This window comes from Monodelphis domestica, chromosome 1, assembly GCF_027887165.1.
Source record: "Monodelphis domestica isolate mMonDom1 chromosome 1, mMonDom1.pri, whole genome shotgun sequence".
Classification (NCBI taxonomy): Eukaryota; Metazoa; Chordata; class Mammalia; order Didelphimorphia; family Didelphidae; genus Monodelphis; species Monodelphis domestica.
In genome coordinates, this window is record NC_077227.1 from 703,017,899 (window position 1) to 703,043,004 (window position 25,106).

At 36.7% G+C, this 25,106-nt stretch overlaps 1 protein-coding gene across 2 annotated transcripts in view; it reads right to left on the reverse strand.

The window, feature by feature from the left end:
* The window catches only part of ZCCHC14 (zinc finger CCHC-type containing 14), a 135,494-nt gene that overhangs the window by 109,395 nt on the left and 993 nt on the right, over nucleotides 1-25,106 (reverse strand). The window lies entirely within an intron of this gene.

Genomic DNA, 25,106 nt, shown 5'->3' on the forward strand with positions numbered 1-25,106 from the left:
AAACGTAGGACCTCCCATCTCTGGGCCTGACTTCAATTAGGCCTCTTAGTCTATAAAAGCTTTAAATATTTTACTAACTGGACCTTTACAGAAAGTTTGCCAACCCCTATTACAAGGAATCTCATCACTTTTAAAAAACACTTTCTTACATTAATTCATTGTTGGTGGAGCTGTGAAATGATCCAACCATTCTGGAGGGCAATTTGGAACTATGCCCAAAGAGCAACAAAAGAATATCTACCCTTTGACCCAGCCATAGCACTGCTGGGTCTGTACCCCAAAGAGATAATGGACACAAAGACTTGTACAAAAATATTCATAGCTGCGCTCTTTGTGGTGGCCCAAAACTGGAAAACGAGGGGATGCCCATCAATTGGGGAATGGCTGAACAAACTGTGGTATATGTTGGTGATGGAATACTATTGTGCTAAAAGGAATAATAAAGTGGAGAAGTTCCATGGAGACTGGAACAACCTCCAGGAAGTGATGCAGAGCGAGAGGAGCAGAACCAGGAGAACATTGTACACAGAGACTAATACACTGTGGTATAATCGAACGTAATGGACTTCTCCATTAGTGGCGGTGTAATGTCCCTGAACAACTTGCAGGGATCCAGGAGAAAAAAACACCATTCATAAGGAAAGGATAAACTATGGGAGTGGAAACGCCGAGAAAAAGCAACTGCCTGAATACAGAGGTTGAGGGGACATGACAGAGGATGGACTCTAAATGAACACTCTAATGCAAATACTATCAACAAAGCAATGGGTTCAAATCAAGAAAACATCTAATGCCCAGTGGACATATGCGTTGGCTATGGGGGGTGGGGGGGGAGGAAAAGAAAATTATCTATGTCTTTAACGAATAATGCTTGGAAATGATCAAATAAAATATATTTTAAAAAAAAATGACAGGTTATCCCACAGATCTCTGAGAAAATGCCCTGTTGTACTTTGGAACCAACTAAATTCTGCCTGGCAGGGAAATAAGGCAGCTCCTTTTGTTTTGACTTAATAGTTTTGAGTTTTAATTACCTATATATTTTATAAATGATATTATACCCCAAAGGTTTATGGTAAGGGAAAGATTTTCTTAAAGATCTGATGAATAAATAAATTAAATGCATTATGGAGAAATATAGCAAAAAAAAAAACACTTTCTTCCCCTTCTTGTCACCTTCTTTGACACCCTGGTTGGCAAAGTCCCATTGATATATAGCAAAAACTCAATAAATGATGAATACTGTACAGATTATTTTAAATTGACTGATGTGTTTATTCAAAATTATTTTATAGGCAAGAAAACATGTGTGCAGGCTGAACATATTTATTTAAATAATGCCCATGTTCTGCACATGTCCCTTAACCTCCAATTCAAGGAACATGAGTTGCTTTCTTCCCTAATCACAGATATATGACTAAAAAATAAAGTGGGCTGCACATGTAACAAAAATGAGGGGTAAGTGTTGGAAAGCCCACTTACTGCAAACATATCTATGAAATGTCAACCTATCTGTGGAGTATTTCTTGGTCCCAAGATGCTGAGTTTCCATAGAAGATGTATGGAAGAGTATGTACAAGTTGAGAAAGAAAGGTACAGCCACACTGTAGTCTGCATCACTGAAGAAGTACCCATGGAAGAAGATCATGAATATACCAAAAGATTGAAGTAGGAATAAGAGTGCAAGAGAATCTACGTACTAAAATTAATGGTACTATCGAGGCCTTTAAAGAGTTCAGAAATGGGGAATAACAGCTAAAGGTAACAGGGGGTAGAGAAGAAGAGGTAGAATTTTCACTCTGCCTTTAAGGATATGTAAGATTAATATAAACAGATATAACTATTAATATAATCGTCTAAAAAGAACAAAAAAAGCTTATGACACAAAAAGATATCAAACATTATACCTTTTACTTTTCCACACTATGGGAAAGTACCAAAAACAATCCTAGTAGTGAAATAAATCAGGATTTACATAGATTATAAAAACAGTTTAATATGTTCTTTTATTAACAAAATTTGTGAGTGATCCATCATTTAAATTAACATGGATAACTCAAACAAGTTTTATAGTCTCTAAAGAGTAATTTTCAAAGTATTAATTAAATTACCACTACATTTTAACTTCTGAGACAGATGCCATTTATTCTCCTTAGGAAAAAACATAACTGATATTTGTCCGTACAGACTTCATGATCTTAAGCAAATTAAATAATCTTGCTATGCTTCATTTTCATCTAAAATGAAGGCAACAGCCAACTATCTTATCCAGAATGGTAATCTTGAAGATAAGTACATGTGAGAGATTTCTGAAAAAAAAAAAAGCACTATAATAACACAACTAAATGAAATAGTTTACAGTGATAAATTACTGAAATGACTATAATTTCAAGTTATGCTATGAAGTAGTAATCATTTGATCCTGGTTAAAAAATAAACAGGCTAAACAGTGAACAGATATGGTAGACAATAGATAACCTATTAACAAACCTAGTAGCCTAGTGTTTGATAAACTCAAAGACCCCTAAGTTAATTGGACAGCAGAAATTAAGTTTAAGGCGAAACTACATAAACTCCAAATGGATATATGACAAATTAAAATGTCACATCATATACAAACTATTGGAGCAAGGAAGAAATTGCCTTTTTTTTTTAACCCTTACCTTCTGTCTTTCAATACTGTATATTGGTTCCAAGGCAGTAGAGTGGTAAAGGCTAGGCAATGGGAGTTAAGTGACTTGCTCAAGGTCACATAGCTAGGAAGTGCCTGAGGCTATATCTGAACATAAGACCTCCCATCTCTAGGCCTGGCTATCAATCCATTGAGCCTCCCAGCTGCCCCCAGAAATCACCTTTAGTAACTGCATAGAAGAAGAGTTCATCACTAGGCAAGGGATAGAGAGGTGGTCTGAAAAGATAAAACAACTTTGACTACATAAAATCGAAATGCTTTTGCAAAATCAATGAGGTTAAAATTAGAAGGAAAATAGTTAAATGGGAATATATCTTTGCTGTCACTTTCCTCTGAAAGAGTCTGATATCCAAGCTATGTAAAGAACTGATTGAAATTTATAAGAACATGAGCCATTCCCCAATTGATCATGGTCAAAAAATATGCATAAGCAGTTTCTAAAGGAAGAAGTCCAAACTATCAATAGCCATATGAAAGAACATATTAATAATTAGAGAATTACAAATTAAGGCAACTCTGAAGTTCTACTACATACCCATTAAATTAGCAAAGTGGAATTTAATTAGGAGTTTAACTAAATATGTGAGAATTCTAAAATAATATGGCCTTTGATTTAAAATATTATAACTTAAGTCAAAATGACTTTTAATAGCTTTTATTTACAAAAGGATGGAAAGTTAAAGTAGAGAAATACAAAAAGAGGGTAGAGATAAGATGTCTACCGTATCACACTAAATATTGCTCTGGTGCTGGTCTCAGCTTGTTAACCCTCAACCAGAGGATCTGGAGTTTCATCCACACAGCCTTCTCCAACAAGGGAAGGCCTCTCAGAAACTAATCTCTCTCCAGCCACTAGAAAAGGCAGGCCAGCTACTCACCCACCTAAGAGGCAGTCAAAATCTCAAGTTACCTCCAAGGGGCAGATCACCAGATGAAGAAGAGGACGACGACCTCTAGTGGAAGAAGATCAGGGCTTTTATAGTCCCTTTTTGTTCCTTCCCCTCTTCACAGGGGCCAATTCCAGCTTCCAAATTGCCTAGCACTGCCCAGGAGGGCAGTGTCTGTGGGATTTGCACCTCTCATCCTCTGAAGGTGTCAACTCTTATCATAGGCCTCTGAAGGTGTCAACTTTTTATCCTGGGATTCACAAGTTTCTGATGATTGGATTAAAAGGGTGGAAAGCTCTCCAAGTAAGTGACTTGTGAGTTCTCTTACTTGATGACTTACAAAGTGGTTAAGTAGGGGTGTTTTCAGTTTTGGTTGATCTATTTAAAAGTTGCAGATACTAGACAAAGAAAGTCTGATTCACACTTCACAATAGATAACAAAAAAGAAAAATGAGGAATGGTGAAAGGGCCACAGAAAAATAGGTACATTAATATAATGTCAATGAAGCTATGAATTTGCCTAGTCATTTTGAAAAAAGCAATTTGGAACTAATCCTTTCAGAATCACTAAACTCTTTGACCCAGTGATACCACGACTGGGCCTATACTCCTCCCAAAGAAATCAAAGAGTGGAAAAGAATCCATAATTAAATCTGTAAAAAAAAAAACCTATGAAAATATTCATAGTAGCTCTTTTGGGAGGCAAAAATTTGGGAACTAAGGGAGTGCCCATCAATTGATGAATAGCTAAACAAATTATAGCCTATAAATATAGTGGAATACTATTCTGTGGTAAGGAATAATGCAAAGGACAGTTGTAGAGAAACCTAGGATGGCTTGTTATGAGCTGATATAGATTAAAGTAGGCAGAACCACAAGAACAATTTATATAAACAAACCACTATTTAAGACCAAGTAGCCAATGTAATGACTAAGCACAGTTCCAGAGGACCAAGAAAGAATGCAAAAAGAAGACATATACATTTCTTTAAACTCTTACTGTCCATCTTAGTAACAACTCTAAGACAAATGGGCAAGGACTAGGCAAACAGTTAAGTGACTTGCCAGAGTTAGATAACTAGTTAGAATACATCCTACTGTATTTTGTATCAGTTTATGAAAATAAATCAGGGTTAATATTTTTGCATACACATACACTATAAAGTTTACAACTTCAGTGGGTAAATGTTAAGTTAGGTCACAGAAATTTATATTTTTCAAAAACATTCTATAAGTTCCTTGAGATCGATGATTGTTTTATTTTTGACTTTACGCGCCCAGAAACGAGTAAGGTGTCTTGTAAGTAATTAATAAATACTGACTGAACCAAGGTGATACTTTATTTCTACAACTGTAAAATACACAAAAGCAGGTGTGTATATACACACACATTTTAGAGAGTTCATCTTCACCCATTCTGGAAGTTCAGGGGTTACTTATGAGCCCAGTTTCACTACTGATCAGCAGGCAAGCTTATGATATGCTCCAATTTAGACCCAGGCCAGTTCATCCCTCCTTAAGCAAGGCAGTGGTCCCTAATACTGAGACTCATCATGTTAATAATGCTGATCTTAGTTCAGCAACCCAATCAGCACAGCTGACTATAGCTCAGGACTCGAGAAAGCCCCTAGCATGAGCCTCTCTTTACAGAGATTACCTGTTTGTTAAAAGAATCAGATATAAAGCTTTTCTATAAGGAAGTCAGAGGGTTATCTTCTTGTGCTTTTTACATGGAAGGATAATGAACTGTTTCTAACACTAAGGTAATGGGTGAGTAAAATAATTAATATTAAGAAATGTCAATTAGCTCCTTGAATAATAACTGAATAAACTAAAAGATGTTCCAAAAGTGTGATGTAATCACACTATTTTAGGAACATAATACTGGGGGGTAGTGAAGTAGCATAGTATTAGCCTCAGTCTTGGAATAGGAGGTCCAGGGTTCAAATTGAGCCTCAGACACTTCCTAGCTGAATGATTTTGGGCAAAACTCTTAATCCTATTTACCTGTCCCTTGCCCTTCTGAGAGTTGTTACCAAGACAGAAAGTAAGCATTTAAAAAAGAACATAATATTTTGACAGTGATGCGTAGCATATAGGAATCAATATAAACTCTTCTTGCAGAATTATCTCCACAAGATTTGCAATAAAATCCAAATTGACTATAAATTCCAATAAATTTGTAGGTGCATCCATTCAATTAATTTCTAAGTGATGTCTTTAGTGGTATCACAAAAAAATAGATTAAAAAAATTAAAACTTTGCAGTCACTGATGAGAACTAAAAATAAGAAGGAAAAAATGAACTTCTGAGTTACCATTTAACTAAAATAGTAATTATGTGTTTTAAAGTTTAAAAACTAGAACAAGAAAATAGATGGTTTTAATAGTGAGTTATTTGCTGACTTAGGATCAAGTAGAATCCAATGCTAACCAAAAATAAAATAATAAAAAACAAAACCCAATTCTTACCTAAAAACATTACTTTTTTAAAATTTCTTAACTCTGAGTTTTATTTGAAAAACAATCCAAAATGCCCAAATCAAATGTCTTTGAAAATCTTTTGCTTTCTTGTGCTTAAAGGAATGAACATATTCAGGTAAAGTTGACTTTTATAAAATAAGTTTCTTCTAAATGAATCATACTTTTCTCTTGATTTTCATCATAAAATATTTGTGTTAAGCAAAGAAAATCACTGGCCCCCTCTGGCTATTATATAGTCCTCTTTTTAAAAAATGTTTAAAAGGAGGAAAAAATACATTTTTAACATTAAAACATTTTAACATTAAAAACAAGAATCAGAGTTTTGGACATAGCTATTTTTATGAGAACTTTTTTCTCTTCGATGAACATGTTTATTATACTTTATTAAATATGCATAACAAATTCTGGGTAATAAATTAATAAATATGTGTAATAAAATTGGATAGGTTTTATGCAAGTATCTTAAATAATACTTAAATAATTAAATACTACAAATAAGTATTTGAGTCAGCAGGATCAGCAAAATAGTCACCTTTCATATTATAAACTATTTTAACACCTGAAATATCCAGTTGTAGAAATTATGTAAGAATCTTCAGGGGGCAGCTGGATTGCTCAGTGGATTGAGAGCTAGGTCTAGAGATGGGAGGTCCTGGGTTCAAATGTGGCCTCAGACAGTTTCCAGCTGTGTGACCCTGGGCAAGTCACTTAACCCCCATTGCCTAGTCCTTACCAATCTTCTTCCTTGGAACCAATACACAATATTGATTTCAAGACAGAAGGTAATGGTCTTTATATATAAAAAAAAGAATTCTCACTGGTCAATAAGGGTACTTAATCTGTTTATTGTTTTAAAATAAGAGAACATAATATACAGCTATAGATTTCATATTTGAAGAATAACTTGTGAACAATATTCACTTCCAGAGTACGAACTGAGAAAAGTGGAAACATGAAAGACAATCTATATATTTTACCAGATGATACCTTCTATACTGTGGAGAGGAGGAGGGCTGAATAAAAAATAAATAATTTTTTAAAAGAATCTGTTGCTATACTTAGAGTATTAGAAAATAATGAAAACATATTGTTTAAATGACCTGATCATGATAGGGATGAAATATATTACCCACAGGTAAATTTTCTAGATAAAGCTTAAAACAATTAACAAAAAACTATCCCTTTAACAGTGGCCTAAACTTTAGCTTTTTGATGCAAAATTTGTATAAGTCCCTTTAAGTAGTTTATAACTTCATATTTTAATTCTGGGAAGTTGCTTGAAGTTCAGAAACTGAATGACTTGCTGAGTCACAAAGCTATTAAAGTCAGAGATAGTTACATGAATCCAATTCAGGACTACTCCAAGTACTCTGTTCACTAAATCTGAATTTTTTTTTTTCAAAATTAATCATCTATTTCCATGTCTTTTTCAACAAGAGTTTGAACAGGATTGAAATTTTTTCTTGGTTGAGTCTGGGTTAGTACTGAAATATCCTCTAATAAAATGCCATCAGAGGCTTTCAAGTTATATATAGCTGTTTCCCCTCAGCTGACCAGTCTCTGAGAACTGTTTTTTTTTTTAAGTTCTGCTTGCTTTTTTACAGCTTTTCTTATATGCTTCCTTTAAACCTTATTGTTTCTGTGATTCCAGCAGCCTCTTCTCATTCAAACTTTATGCTTCTAATCTTCTGTGGACCACCAGGCAGACAAAAAGTTATGTCTAAAGTAAAAGAAAAACAGGCTCTTCCGTGTGAGAACCTGAGGGGACAATTGCTGTTTCAGTTAGAATTCCAGTCTTCATTCCGTGGATAGCTTTTTTATTATTATAAAATAAAAATATTTGCAATGACATAAATATTTTTAAAAAGTATAGGAAAATAATTTCCCTCCAAATAACAATCAATCCAAGAACAATAGGCAAATTGTGCCTATTCAACTCCTAATCTGCTCAATCCAGCAGTTAATTTTGGCCATTGTGGATTCCTCATTCAAAACTGTCAGTACATTAAAATTATATTTGTTAAGCCAGATAAAATAGTGATCAGCATGAAACATTAACCATCTTTTTTAGATTAGATAGATCAAAGTATGGGGTGAAGGGGAGAAAATCGGAGTAAGAAACAACTAGATAAGTAAAGAGGCAGCTAGGTGGCACAGTGGATAGAGTGCTGGACTTGAAGTCAGGTAGGTTCTTGAGTTCAAATCTGGCCTTAGACACTTACTAGCTGGGTGACCTTGGGCAATGTTACTTAACCTTGGTTTGCCTCAGTTTCTTTATCTGTAAAATGAACTGGAGAAGGAAATGGCAAACCACTCTTTGCCAAGAAAACCCCAAATAGGGTTATAAAGAGTTGGACAAGGTTGAAAATAACTAAACAATGAAGATAAAGTAGATAAACTAATCAGTAGATAAATTTCTGAAAGGAAGAAGCTCACTTTCAACCTAAAGGAATAGATCATAGCATCATAAAGTTTGAGCTGGAAGGACCTCAGTGGTCATTTAGCCAACATACTCATTTTTGAGATTTAAGTATGAGGCTCAGGAAGTGAAGTGATTTGTCAGTGTCTACACTTGGGGTGTATGGGGTGTTCAAGGAGGAATAATATCTTTGGTATGGAGGGCTTGTCGTGCCCTCCTAGGGCAGCCCTCCAGCCTCTGACCCTCACTTGACACCCAGCTCTCACTTGTGGCTCCCAGTAGCTGCTAGCATGTGGCAGCGACCACACCCCGGGCAATGGCTTTGACAGGCCAGCTAAACCTTGTGAGGGTAGCCATCGGGTCTTCGTCATCGACCCCTGGTGAACTAGGGCTTTGCTCACCCAGCATGTGAAGACTGCTTCGGTGGAAAAGAAGGTTCAACGGCTGAGATGGCGATGCAGCAAAGCAGTGTGGAGTGCTCAGGGCGTGTTGGAGCACAAAAGACAACACGGCCATCCGATGCAGCTGAGGAAGTCTCCAGATGTAACAATTTTTCGTGCCACTGGACCCAGGCTTCCAATGCCAAGAGAGAGTGGGACTGTCTCTGTGCATCAACTTTTCCACTTAAATCTCATTCATGCACAAGTGTCTTTGTACACAAAAATGCACAAAGACAATTGTCATCCTCAGTTACCGAGAGACTACTACTACTACTACTACTACTACACAATTAAATACAAGTCAGGATTTAAATTCAATGTCAAAAATCCAGAACTTTTCCCAGTGCATCACAGTGATAAAGGATTAAAGTAACAGAATTAAAAGGGACCTCACAGGCCATCTAGTCCAAACTCTTCATTTTACAGATAAGGAAACTGAAATCTATGGAGATTAAGTGCATTGTTCTGGGTCATCCACGCAGTAAGCATAAAAGGTGAGACACAAAATGGTGTATGTTGGTCTTAACCAAGGCCATGTACTAAGCAGTAAACAAGTTATCTGCCCTGTCCCCTCAGGTGACTAATGCACTTGAAATACTACTGGTCTGGCCCAAAGTTTTAGAAGCAAAAGATAATGGTCTTTCTGGACATGAAAAGAGAGAAGGAATGTCTTGGAACAGAAAGAAGCTGGAGTCAAGGACTAGTCCTCCAAATACCTGAGGATGCAATTGCATTTTAAACTATTCTAGCTTTTTAAAAAAATGAATAGATTTCAAATAGTCTTGAATGTAAAAACATATAAACAAAAAATCTCAGTAATATTGGCACCAAGAAATGATTGTAGATTGAAAACTCAAAAGTAAAATGCAACATTTTGTTTACTACATTTAGATTACACATCCATGCTCTTTCCTAAAAACCCACATGATCTTTTACTTCATAGATCTGTTTTGGTAATCTAAAAAATTCTTTTAAATGTTTTTCGTCTCTAGGAGTAAGGAAAGGCTTCTCATTTGCACAGTGAGTCTTTATGGAATGAGAGTGGGGAGCAGCTTAAAGAACCAAGTAGCAGAGATGTAGCATAGACCCTCAGGGGTCATCTAGCCTAACCCATATAGAGTATTTAATAGAATCTCTTATACAACATACACAAGAAGTAGTTGGGTAACAGAAAGCAGAATTCATCATGTGAGTGTCTATGAGATCATGCAAGGTAATGTCCACAAACTGTAAGATCACTAAAAATCTCTATTAGAGTCTTATGAATTTTCAAATAGGTCTGTACTCTCAACTATCAAAGTATTGCCTATACTGATAACAACAGAGAAGCATTTATATAGCACATTTGCAAGCATGGTTCATCCATGATCTCATTTGACTTTCACAACAACCTTGAGTGGTAGATGCTATTATCATCACTGTTTTACAGATGAGGAAACTGAGGCAAGACTTAAGTGAACTTGTCCAGGGTCACATAGCTATTAAATGTCAATAGCAGGGCTTGAACTTGGGTCTTTCTGATCTGATTCTAAATCCAAGGCTCTATCCACTGATCTACTCTAGTTGCCTGAAAATTGAGACTGCGATCCATTATACCTTTCCCCTTATGTTTGCCACAAGTAGTCTACAAACTCAATGTCTTGTCATATTCTTTGGGTATGGTGAGGAGACCAAAGAATGTGTGGGTTTATCAATCACTACCCCCTTATTCTTGCAACCAGCTAATCATCTTTTTTTTTTTATCAATTTTAATTAAGAATATTTTTCCATGGTTACATGATTCATGTTTTCCCTCCCCTCCTCTCAACCCCCTTCCGTAGCCAACACAGCTAATCAAGCCAACACAGCTAATCATCTTTTGATATATTTTTAAATAATTTCTTTGGTGAAATGTTTTACATGGTTCCAGTTTTTTTATTTCTACCCATAAAAGAAAAATGTAACCATTCAAAAGCTAAATAAATAGTAAGTAATGAAGACAACTAAGTGATGGCTTAAGAATAGTCAAGAGGCATTAATTCAAAGAAAAGTACCAGAGAGAAATATTTGATAATTATATTTAACATACCAGCTGAAAATATTTGTGTGTACTAACAAAAAACACATACATATAAAAGTCCTTAGTCCTTTTGTTTTATAAACATTTCTGAACTGTAAAGAAGTTCAGCTAGCAATCAATCAGTTAAGGATAGTAAGTAGACTGGTTTAGTCTTAAAACACCAATATTCTTTTTTTTTTTTAAACCCTTACCTTCCGTCTTGGAGTCAATACTGTGTATTGGCTCCAAGGCAGAAGAGTGGTAAGGGCTAGGCAATGGGGGTCAAGTGACTTGCCCAGGGTCACACAGCTAGGAAGTGGCTGAGGCCGGATTTGAACCTAGGACCTCCCATCTCTAGGCCTGGCTCTCAATCCACTGAGCTACCCAGCTGCCCCCAAAACACCAATATTCTTAACTTGCAGGGCTCATAGAAAAGAGGTCACATTGTCCCCACTAAGTTAAAATTTGTTATTACAGTTGTAGAACATCAGAAGTGTCAAACTTGAAAAGCTCGTCTTAAGTCTCACTGGAATAAGATTAAAATATAATTGGGAAATATTTAATAAATAAAAGTACAATGAAATATAGTGTTGATTCCTGATTTCCTAAGACAATGTACAGCCTTCAGGGATCAATTTATATTTGATACCTCTAGTATAATCTGGATTCCCACCATGGAAGTTTTAGTCAAGAAGCTGACCAAAGATGTTCCCTAATCTGTTTCCTTTCAAGAATTTTTTTTCCCTGCCCATCAACAAAATAACCACATCAAATCTAAATCATCCCATAAGAAGTAAAACCAACTTCCTTAGTATATTGTTTAATTATTCTTCTAGAATATTTCCTTTACATCTCTTTTAAGTCAATTTTTTTGAGCCCTAATCTCTTCATTGAACTCCAATCTCACATTCCTAACTGCCTTTTGAACCTCACAGGCTTCATCTTGGAGTATAGGGCAGGGTGACAAGTGTTGAGAAATCTGTAAAGTGTGTGGGGGGGTAGGGGGCTAAGGGGATAAGGCTAAGGGGATAACCAAAAACGAATTCAGAATCTTCCCCCCAAATTCTTCCCCTTTTCTTAATGTCCATATTACATTCTTCCAGTCTGTCACCCAGGCTGATAACATAGGTAGCATCCTCAACTATTCACTTTCATATTCAATATCCAAATCAGTTTTGAAGTCTGTAGATTTGTACCTTCTTAACTTTCATCTTTTGAATGCATCTTTTCTAACACTGGCATCATTCTAATACAGCCCTTTATCATCTCATACCTGGATTATTTTGCAATAGCCTGCTGGTGGGTCTGATTAAGATTCTAAAGTGACAGTCTGACCATGTCTCTGACTTTTGTTTGTCTCAGATACACCAAACAAACTACACAGATTCCAGTAAATACTCTGAGATCTAGTAACACTGGCTTTCTCACTGTTTCTCAAACAAGTCACGTAATTTTCCACTTGTGGGCATTTGACCAGTGGTCCCTCATGCATGGAATACTTATCTCTGCATCCCAACTTTCCTGCCTTCCTTCAAGTTCCAGCTAAAATCTCACCTTCAACAGGAAGTCTTTCCTTAGTTCTAATACCTTTCCCTCTATTGGTTATTTCTGATTGATCATGTTGATAGCTTCTTCTTACATAGTTATTTACCTGGTGTCTTTGCCTCTTGGGCTGTGAGCTCCTTGAGATCAGGAATTGTGTTTTGACTTTGAGTCCTTTGGCACATAGCACATAATAATTCTTAATGTTTACTGAATGACATTAAATCTAAATTTCCTTATGTAATTTAAGCCCCTTTCTACTTAATTATGTAAACTGGCCACTAACATAAGTATAATAATTCCACAGGCTCGCGTATCTCTTCTAGCATGTTTTAGAGTGTCCTCACTATTTAAAAAAGGAACCAATTTATTAGCTAATACTTGGATTTTAAAAAAGTAAATCAATAGTGTGTATTGGTTCCAAGGCAGAAGAGTGGTAAGGGTTAGGCAATGGGGGTTAAGTGACTTGCTCAAGGTCACATAGCTAGGATGTGTCTGAGGCTAGATTCGAACCCAGGATCTCCCATCTCAAGGCCTGGCTCTCAATCCACTAAGTCACCTAGCAGCCCCCGTTACTTGGATTTTAATGGCATGTATTTGTGACAGAAAAGGAAAACTCTTTATAAAAATAAAGGAAAAAAAAGCAAGCCGAAAAGCAATTAAACAACAACAACTCTGTGTGTATTTATGTTGTATGCATGTGTACCACTCAATGGACCACCATTTATTATTAACATTCAGAAATAGTACTTGGGTTAGCTCCGTTCTTTAAGTTCTTTGTCCAACTGTTAGCATTTAGTTGATTTTCGGTGGCGTTTGATTCTTCATAATCCCTCTTGTGATTTCTTGGCAGAGATAGTGGAATAGCTTGCCATTCCTTTTCCAAAGATGGAGACTGAGGCAACAGGATTAAGTGACTGCCCAGGGTCAGATTTGAACCCATGAAAAGGAGTCCTTTTAACTCCAGACTCTATACTCTATCCAATGCACTGTGCTACCTTAGCTGGCTGGCCCTTCCCTGTGTAATACTCAGTACTGAATAAGAGGAACAAACAAATCATAAAGTTTTTTAAAAATAGGAGCAACAGCATAGAAGTGGGTAATGAGCTGGCCTCCAAATCAAGAAGATGTGGCTTCAAGTCTCCACCTCTTACAATACTGTCTCAAGTGGCCCTGGATAAATATAAATTTTGAGCTCTTCAACCAACTCTACGTCTATAAGTTGTAGCAGAGTTGCTGACTTGTATTGGTTGCGGAAATTTTCTTACCAAGAATTTCCTAAGCTTATGACCATATAGTTGATATAAATATGCAAAAATATTGGTAGTATAGACAGGGAGATGGCTTCAAAGACAGGAATCACCAGGTCAAGTCTTGATTTTGACACATTCTGGTATGTGAGCCCAAACAAGTCACTTAAACTCTCTTCAAGACAACTCTAGGTCTATGACTAGAAGAGAAAGTCTGTACCTGCAGTTGTACAGGTAATTTCCTCACCTAGAAGTTCCCTAAATACCAGTGCATCACAGATTCTCTCTTTCTCCCTGAATGTCTTAAATCAGTGATGGGAAGCCTTTTAGAGATGGAGTACTAGGCACTGCCCCCCACCCCACCCCCAGGGGAGGGAAGAAGCACTCCCATTGGACTGCTGGACAGGGGGGTGGGTGATATAGTCTGGCTTGGGGAGAGGGAGGGTCAAGGGGCTCAAGCACTAGTCTGCTCCCCTCTCATTATGTCACCTATGACCCCCTTAAACCTAGCTCCTCTCCAACCTGTGTGAAGTAGAAATTGAGAGGACCTTGAAAATTTCAAAATTCAAGGAACCGTAAGCCATTTCAATGCAACGATTTATTGAAAGAAAAAGAGAAAAAGTAGGCCAGGGGAAAAAAAAGAAAGAAAGAAAAAAGCCCCAGCTTAAAGGAAAACTCCTTATTTCTAGGAAAATATAACCCTCAGGTTAAATGACATAATCCTAACACATTCACCCCATTATGTTCTAGACTTCCTGAAGGAGGTATCCTCCAAACTAACCGTTTTAGCAAATGGGTCAAAGGTTGAAATCAGGTTTTAATCTGGATACAGTACAGTTTGGGAGATTGCTACCTCTGACAAGTCACTATTGTGTTTTCCAGAGCTTCTAGCCTACCTGTCCTCCCTCAGGCAGGCACCCCTTTGAATGCAAACTGAACAGGCTAGTAAAAGGTAAGGGGACTAAGAATGCAAATTAAAGCAGCCCAAGGTTGCTGGTGGAATAAACTGGGGAAGGGAGTAGCAGAACAGCAAAAAGCCTATTAGCCTAGCCTCAGGTTCATAAAACTTATTCCTAAATCACTAGACTACATTTCTGAACATTTTAAAAGTATAAACTCAAAAGACACACTCCCAAATCCCAAAAATACTTTGTATAATAAAAAACATTCTGGGGAGAAGGGGAAGGGAGCAGCCCAGCTGCACCTCTGGCAAACTCTGTGCTGCAGGGATAGGTGCACTGGGTCCTTGACATGCGTACCCACAGAGAGGGCTATGTGCCATTTCTGGCATGCATGCCATTGGTTTGCCACCACTCTCTTAAACGAGGACTATCCAAACAGTATTTGTCTTGCCAAGGCTCAACTAATATCATTTTATTAACTGTCTCTATGGAGTATAAGCAGCTATTTATCAATTAAAACATTAAAATAAGAATTAAAGCCACTCAATTACATTTTATTTCAACAATAATTAAGTGCCTACCTACACATGCAAAGCATTATGTTAGGTCCTCAAAATACAAAGACAAAAATCTCCTAAATAGCTCATACAGAATATTCACAAATATAGTTGAAATAGAGAGATGGGAGGGAAATCAGAGAAGGCTTCATAAAGAGTTGGAAACAGCTTTGCCTTAAAGGAAGAGAAGGATTACAAAAGCTAAAGAGAAAGTAGCTTTCAGGTATGGAGATAGTAACCTGTCTAAAGTGTAAATAAAGAGAAAACTGATCTTGGGAAAGCACTTAGAATATAGAGTGAACAAAGGGAAGCAATATTAAATAGGACAGGAAAGGTAGGTTGCAGACAGATTATAGATGGTCTTAAATATCAAGCTAAGCAGTTTATATTTTTACTCAGAACCAAAGAGGAACTGCTGACAGTTTTTGAGTGATGTGATCAGATTTGAGCTTTTGGAAGATTATTTTGGTGGTCCTGTGGAGATTAGACTGGAGAAGGAAGATATTACAAATAAAATGCCCAACTAGGACATTATTACATCTAGACAGGAAGGTGATGACCACATAGATGGAAAAAAGAGGATTAAAACAAAAAAAAACCTTACCTTCTGTCTTAGGATCAATACTGTGTATTGATTCTAAGGCAGAAGAGTGGTAAGGGCTAGGCAATGGGGGTCAAGTGGCTTGCTCAAGTTCACGTAGCTAGGAGTGTCCAAGGCCAGATTTGAACCCAGGACTGCCTGTCTCTCAATCTACTGAGCCACCCAGCTGTCCCCAAAAGAGGATTTTTATTATTATTATTATTATTATATTTTATTTGATCATTTCCAAGCATTATTCATTAAAGACATAGATCATTTTCTTTTCCTCCCCCCCACCTCCCATAGCCGATGCGTAAATCCACTGGGCATTACATTTTTTCTTGATTTGAACCCATTGCTGTGTTGATAATATTTGCATTAGAGTGTTCATTTAGAGTCTCTCCTCTGTCATGTCCCCTCAACCGCTGTATTCAGGCAGTTGCTTTTCCTCGGTGCTTCCACTCCCATAGTTTATCCTTTGCTTATGAATAGTGTTTTTTCTCCTAGATCCCTGCAAATTGTTCAGGGACATTACACCGCCATTAATGGAGAAGTCCATTACGTTCGATTATACCACAGTGTATTAGTCTCTGTGTACAATGTTCTCCTGGTTCTGCTCCTCTCGCTCTGCATCACTTCCTGGAGGTCAAAAGAGGATGTTTTAAGAGAACTTACTGAGATAGAATTCAGACTTCTCCTTGTTCAGCTTTTGTATTAGAAGAGAACTAATGGTATCACAGGGGGATATCTTGACTTTTTGCATGAATTGGATTTAGGTGAGGCAGAACTGAATAAAGTTAGAAGTCTCACTCTCTCGGGCATTCATCCATCTTTCTTTCCTTCTTCCTACTAAAATCCTTACTTTCTGTCTTAGAATTGATACTAAGTACTGATTGCAAGGCAGAAGAGTAGTAAGATCTAGACAACTGGGGTTAAGGGACTTACCCACAATCACAAAGCTAGTGTTTGAAGCCAGATTAGACCCCAGGACCTCCCAAATGACTCCAGGCCTGATTCTATTGACAGAGCCACCTAGCTGCCCATACAGGGATTAATTTTAGAGGATAGGAAAGCAAAAGCACTCCTTTCTGCACTTTTGGTTGGTTCTTGTCCTTTATATTCCAAGAGGACCAAAATGACTGGGTGACATCTTGTGACTTGAGTATAAACTGGATTTATGTGAGGTAGAGATGCACAAAGTCGTCAGCCTTAATTCTTCTAGAGTCATCCAAGGCTAGTGGCAAGATAAAAGTCAAGATGACTGGTAATGGCTCAGGATGAGGTGGATGATTTTGGAATCTTTGATGTCTGACTAAACTCTAAGTGCTCCACAATTCAGCTACCTTTATGGTGTTGGAAAAACTGTTCTCATCTGTTCATTCTGCTAGGGGAAGTCTTCACATGCTTGGGATAGACACCTGTCTAAAAATCCATACTCAAAATGCATATGAAGAGTGATGGAGAAAAAGTAGTCTAAGTTGATTCCTAGCTTACAAACCTAGGTGACTAGAATGATAGTGGTGCTTCACATCCCCACCCCCATCCCTCACCCCTAACAGAAGGTTACAGGATGAGGTGTGGGTTCTGGAGGAAGATAATTGTTTCTATTTTGGACATGCTGAATTGAGAAACCAAAGGGCCATCCAGAAGATGTCTTTTAAGGTAGCTGACAGTATGGAGATTAATATTGGGTAGATCCAGAAGAGATCTCAGAAGTCACTTGGGACAACTCTCTTATTTTACAGATTAAAAAAACCAGATTTTACAGATTAAAAAAAACCTGATACCTAGAAAGGTTAAGTGACTTATCCAATGTCACATGAGTAGTGTTAGTGACTTAGAGGCATGATGGCATCATTCTGCCTCTCTATATATACCTCACCCCTTTCCTAAACCTAGTTTTCATTTTCACCTGTTAGTCCAATCTTTCTATCCCTCAGGATTCTCCCAAGCCATCATCCATGCCCCACACTTTCCTTCCATGACCTTGTAGTTAGCCAGTTAAACTCTCAACTATCTTCTACTTTGAGTCCTTTTCTCTTCTCAGTGCCTATGCTTTGCTAAACTCCAACCTTGTATAATTCGCACAATCTGCTTCCTCTACTCCTAATAACACAATAGGACTAAGCAGATCCACTAGAGATTTATGTTATCCAAGTCACCCCCCTCCACACACACACACACACACAGAGCAAGGCAGTCCTTGTACTCCTCCCTAATTGATTCCCTATTCCATTCCCCACACCAGCTATTATTCTGAATCCATTTTCTTAAGCCCCCAGCACCATTCCTTCTCCTCCTCCCAATTACTGAGGACCTTGCCTCAGACATTACATAAATAATCAGAATGGGAGGCTCCTGAGAATAGGGGCTATTTTTGCCTTTCTTTGTTAATTTCAATGTTTAGTGCATGACAGCATACTTAGTGTTTTCTGACTTGACTGACCTGAGTTCCCTTCTCTTTGCTTCTCTACATATGAAAACTCCTTAAGAGTTCTTTTTACAGTCTATAAAGAAGAGGTAACTTTTCCTTGACAAGGCCAAGCCACATGTACCCTAGAATCCATTCTCTCCACTGTTTCCCAGCAGCTTGTCCCTACATTCAATACATCTCTCTTTAACCTCTCCCTTTCTACTAGTTGTTTCTCATGCTTAAGTCTGCACATCCTGGAAAAAAAAACTCAATGAAGTGAGAGCTACAGCTCTATAGCACCTTTCTTTCACAGCCAAATTCTTTGAAAAGGCTATTTTCTCTGCCTCTACTTACTTGTTTCTCAAACTATCTGCAATCTGGCTCATTTGAAACTACTATCTCCAAAGTCAGCAATGAGTTCTAATGGCCAAATTTGATGGGCACTTTTCAGCAGTAATTCTTCTTGGCTTTCTACATTATTTGATGCTCCCTTCTTGGTTTTCTTCCAACTTGATCATGACCCTACCCCTTTTTCTCAGTCTCCTTTGTTATTTCTTCATCCACATCACACTCCCTAACCATAGATATACCACAAAGTTTTGTCCTGGGCTCTCTTCTCCCCTATGAATTCTCAGGTATTCTTAACTTTTTTTTTATATCACAGACCCCTTTTGGTAGTCTAAGAATGATTTTTAAAAAGATATTTTATGTTCTCAACTATATGTAATAGTTTCCCACATGTTTTCTGAAGTTATATGATCCAAACTGCCTCCCTCCCTTCCTTCTTTCTCCACTCCCAGAAGTGGTAAGCGATTTGATCTGGGTTACATATGTGTTAATGTGCAAGGTATATTTCTATATTGTTCATTATTGTAAGAAAATACTCATATGAAACCAAACCCCCCAATAAAAACACAAATAAACTAAAGTGTATAAAAATAGTATACTTTGATCTGTATCAAACTAACAGTTATTTCTATCTTCTAAGACTCCTTATCATACCTGTTATTTCCTACTAGAAAATATTTTTAATTATATATTCTATAAGCATCTCAAATTTGACAAGTCCAAAACAAAATTGTCTTTTGTTTCAAATTCTAATTCTGAAGACACAGTTATTGTTCTGGTCAACCAGATTTGCGACCTACAACCTTCTCATTCTTCCTCCCACCACATTTCTACTAAGTTGTGAAATCTCATTGTTTCTACTTATCACTTATATTGGTCCTCTTTTCATCACTTTCACAGCCACTACCCTTGGTTTAGACTTGCCTCAGATCTCTCCTTTTCAATTGGTAGACTTGTCCCAAAGCCTCTTTTCACTATAATCAATTATCCACAAGACTGAGAAAAAAAGTGAATTGCCTAAAACACAGATCAAACTATGTCATTTAATGAACAACAATGACCCTTAGAAATTAAATATAAATTATTCTATTTGGGTTTTAAATCCTTCACATCCCAGCTCCAATCTACATTTCCAACTTTATGAGAAATTATTCTTCTTTCCAGTACTCTGCACAGAAATCAATCAACAAAGTATTTATTAAATGTCCATTGTGTGCCAGGCGTTGTGCTAGCCACTGGGGATAAAAAGGCAAAAATGAAAACATCCCTAACCTCAACCAGTTTATTCATTCAGGGCAACAACATGTATAAATATAGAAATATATCCCCCCAAAAAACCCTAAGCTAAATTGGGGGACAGTGGACAGGCAGTAAGACGAGCCTTCTTGATGCTTTCTTTCACAAAATACCTCTCCTATCTCCCTTGTCTTTGCACTGGCTGTTCCCCATGCCTAGAATGTCCTCCCTCCTTATCTCCACCTCTCAGAAGCCCTTGTTTTCTTCAAAACTCAGCTAAAACCATGTCTTCTAGATGATCTCCCTAGCTCGTGATGCTCTCGTATTCATTTTATACATACAGACTTGTATGAGATATACATGAGATGTACACGTTAATCTTCTTTCAGAAAAGTTCACCCAATACCTGTTATATAACTGTAAACCACTCATGCATCACTTTTTTTTTTAACCCTTACCTTCTGTTTTAGAATCAATACTGTGTATTAGTTCTAAGGCAGAAGAGTGGTAAGAGCTATGTAATGGGAGTTAAGTGACTTGCCCAGAGTCACACAGCTAGGCAGTGTCTCAGGCCAGATTTGAACCCAGGACCTCACAGCTCTAGGCCTGACTCTCAATCCACTGAGCCACCCAGGTATCCCTCTCATGCATCATTCTAACAAATTTGGTATCATGTTCTTTGGGGATGAACCCGTGATGCCGCTGGCATCCCAAAGTGGAAACTTTCCTTCTCTAACTATAAATCAGCAACAATTTTTCAACTGATAGTCTTAAGGTTACCACTGACCTGCCCAGAATCATACAGTCAGAGATAAAATTAGAAAAACTCCTGGCTACTCTAAGGAAAGAATCATGAAAATTTTAATAAAAGCCTAATCAATGAGCTAATAACACTTTTAAATGCCATTCTGAAACTGCTATAAGCCCAGTATTTTCTCCAATTATACTGTAACTTCAGTTACAAATGCTAAACAGTTAATATGTGTGAATAGATATAAGCATATTTATGTATGCATATTTATGTTTTAAAACTGATAATGAATTTCTCAGATAGTATTCTTTACTACTCTTAAATATAATAGCAAAGAAGCAAAACAAACATCAACTGGTTCTTGTGTAAAATTCCTTGAAAACATAATCATTACACAGAAAAATCAATAGCCAAAACCATTATAGCAGTAATCTTACTCAAATTCCACAGAGATGAACTATTTTTTTTATTTTTATACATAAATATCAATATTTAAGGACATTAACATTTACTTCAGAATTATTCCAGTATGCTTTGTTATATAAAAGAATGATAGTCTTTTATACCCTAAAAAAAACTGAACAAAAAAAGGTGGATCAATGTTTTACGTTAGTATCTTTCCTTAAACCTCAAACTGGTCAAACTAGTATTCTACCTGTGGTACTTTACAAAGAAAGGTCAAACACTGTCTGCTCAAAAGTTAATGTATGGAAAAGCTCTTAAACTGCTCAGAAGGGTATCTAGAAAACCAATCAATTAACAAGAATTTAATAGTTACCAGTTGGGAGCAGCTGGGTAGCTCAGTGGATTGAGAGTCAGGCCCAGAGATGGGAGGTCCTAGGTTCAAATTTGGCCTCAAGACACTTCCCAGCTGTGTGACCCTGGGCAAGTCACATAACCCTCCCCTCCCCCCCATTGCCTCAACCTTACCACTCCTTCTGCCTTAGAACCAATACACAGTATTGATTCTAAGATGGAAGGTAAGGGTTAAAAAAAAAGTTACCAGCTATGGGTTCATGTACTATGCCAGATATCAAGCATACAAAGAAAAAGGAGAAAAAAAAACCCAACCCCAAACCAAAAAATATTCTCTGCTGCCCTTAAGAAGCATACCATAGCAATAACTTTGCCTCAATTGATATTAACATTCCCTACAATTACAGAGGAACACTCGGATTAGTAGAGATTACCAAACTTGGGAACAAATCCTAATTCTAGTCTCACTTTTCTAACTGTAGAATGAAAATAATAATGCTCAAACTACCCAACATCACAGGGTTTTGTAAAAAAACAGCTTGGTAAGCAGTTAAAACACTTTATAAATGTGAACTATTATTATTTGGAAAGAATGGAGAAATACTTACAATGGCAACCGAAAAGAATTTTGGATCAGAGTGAGGGAATCAAAAAGTAGTCATTTTATACGTCACATGAAAATAAACACAAGACAAACTAGCCAATATTTCACCTTTGAACTGCAATGATCTTCAGCAGCCTTGAAAAAGCTTATAGTTTAACCAAAGTATTAAGTTATGGCTTGTTCTAGGCAAGTGTCTTTTGAAAGGTTGGTTCTCAGTTCTTCTGTATACCCAAGACATTTTAGTTGTTATTTCCCCAGTACTTACTACTTGGGCACTTTTTATTATTATAAGTGTCTTAGCCAGGAGCTCTCTAAATTTAGAACAGATAATAAAATATACCTACCCTTGACCCAGAAGAAAAACATTAACTGTGTAAATGTGGTTTATTAGAGCCAGAGGTTCTTAACCTTTTTGGGTCATGGACCACATTGGTAGGTACGTAAAGACTATGACCTCCTTTTCAGAAGAATGCTTTTTTATTAACTGAAGGAATACTAAGGTTCAGTTACAGATTAGTAAAAATAAAGGGTCCCCCCCCCAAGTTCATGGACCCCCTTAAATTTTTATCATTCTTTGGACCCAAGAATACCTAGGGAGTCAGAGGTCTCCAGATTAAGAATACCTGGCTTTGAGCTTTGAGTCTTTCTGCACCCAAGCACACATTTTTAGGAAAGAATAAAGATAAATCAATACAGCACTCTGTACAATGCCTAGCACAGCACCATTCTGGTATTAGATATGAAGGTTTTTTTGAAGGTAATGAGAAAAAAAAAAAGTCCTTTGATAGGATAATGGCACTCTAAATACAAATCAAGATGGAGAACCTAGAGCTATTAACTATAAAATACATAACATATAACAGCATAACTTTGCTTTCATCCATATATTTGCTGAATTTAATTCATCCAGGAAAAGGAGGAGACAAAGAATTAAGAAGAAAATAAAATACAAAGAAAACAGATATATCCTAAACTTTGGTGTAGAACAAACTGGCTTTGCATTTTTGTAAAATTAAAATTTCATAAGGAAAAGTAAGAGGCTACTACAGTCTCATCTGTATCAATTGCTATCCCAGAATATGTTGAAACCAAAGGAAGTTTTAGAACCTTAAAAAAAAGAACCCCATAAAACCAGGCCAACAAGTATGCCTGTTAAAAAAAAAAAAGAACAAAACCTATTTAAAGTAACACTGAAGTCTTAATCAATGAGGTTGCTATATTTTTTTAATGTATGCAACAATTTGGTAGAAAAACACTTAACAGGGGCAGGCAGCTAAGTGGCTTAGTGGATTGAGAGCCAGGCATAGAGATGGGGAGGATACTGGGTTCGAATTTGACCCTGGGCAAATCACTTTACCCCAATTAACTAGTCCATACTATGCACTCTTCTGCCTTGAAACCAATATACAGTAATGATTCTAAGACAAAAAGTGAGGGTTTTAAAAAGAGAAACATTTAAGCCTTTGCATGGTCCCTGGTCCCCTAAGAGTTTGATGTAAGAAACCACTAACATGGATTTACAAATAGAGATGCAAACTAAGCTTTAATGCAGTTTTTCAGGAGAAAATTTCAAACTTTTGTTGAAGTAAAAAAAAAAAGACAAAATGTTTAAATACCATCTTCCAAAACTACCACCAAATGATTATGATCCTAAGGCTAAAACAGGTTTACTACTTTCTTGTTTTGGGAGGAAGGGTAGGTGGAGATGGGAATTAAGATAAAAGGAACTCAGTTGGTTTTGTTAAATATTTTTAAAATAGAGTGGGGTCTAAATATTAACCCTAAAGTTACTTAAATTTGGGTCTTTTTAGTGATGATCAACTAGAATTTATCTATTTCCTTTCACCAAGGTTAAAAGAGATGCCACTCAATTAAACATAAGTAACTCCAAAATATTTTTAAAAGATGGATACTTTCTAAAATATAAATATCATCCTCTATTAGGTATATGCTATATGTAAAAATCTGAGTCTATGAAAAATAACAGGGCAATGTGTTGTGGGGGAGATGAGAGATGGTTTTTGTTACATTTTTTGAATTAGCTCCGAAGTTGTATCTGATTCAAAGCTATCCATTACATATACCTTAGCAATACTAGGGTTCTATTAACAATCACCTAAGAAGTGAATAGTTTCTTGTATTCTATTTATCTTAAAAAAAAAAAGCAAGCAAAGTAAATGGAGACTTAAAGGGTCATATAAAATAGGTTCACCGCATCACAAGCAGATCGGTCTATTTGACCTTAGCCAAATGGGTTACAACAAAAATTTCCATGAAGTTCTTGCTACTCTCTGTTTATGGTTCTCTAACTCCTGACATTAGGGTTGGGGTGGATGCTGAATAAACACATATATACACGTGTGTGCATATATGAAGTTTTCTAGGTGACCAAAAAAACCCTAAAAAAGCAAACAATTTACCACTATAACTTGAAAGGAAAATAAGTCATTTGCTGCTACAAAAAGAGCAAGATCTCACGCACTACTCATTGAAATGATACCGTTATCTTCACTAGCAAAAACTAATTCCTGGTCAAAGGTTTTTTGGTTTCTAGTCAATTGAAGATCTGGAAGTTAAACCAATGATCAATTACTGGGACGTGCCACTGATTTTTTAACCCCTTCTAAGTTTCATACTTTTAACAATAGAGTAAAGCTTTCAGTATATCTTAAGATGTTTCAATTCCAGAGTGATCTTTCTTCTTTAAATGGTTAGCATAAAAATCTGCGGGAGTTTGGGGGGTTGGAGAAGAAGAGAGGAAGAGAAGGCCAGGGACAGGGAGGAGACTGACTGTTCCACAGGCATTTTGCACTTACATAACCTCAAAGTACTTAAGCGTTAAAACACAGATTTATACGACTATCATTACAAAATCTGCGTTCTTATTCTACCTAGAAAAGCAAGAACACTTTCGACATAACCGAAAAGAACAGATTAACCCTTATCCAAGGAAAACAATGGAAATGGTCCGAATGTTAACGTTTAGGTCACTTAAAACACAAGCAGCTTTCAGAATACACACAAATAGCTGATTCGAAAAAGAAAAATATTTTAGATTCGTGGTAAAACAAACAAACAAAAAAACAAACCCTGAGGTTAATAACGTTTCAAGTACCATCTTTACTAAACTTAAAAAATTAACCTTCATAAAAATATTTAAAATTTGTGGTAAAAAATACTAGTTTAAGAACGACACGTAAGGCACCAT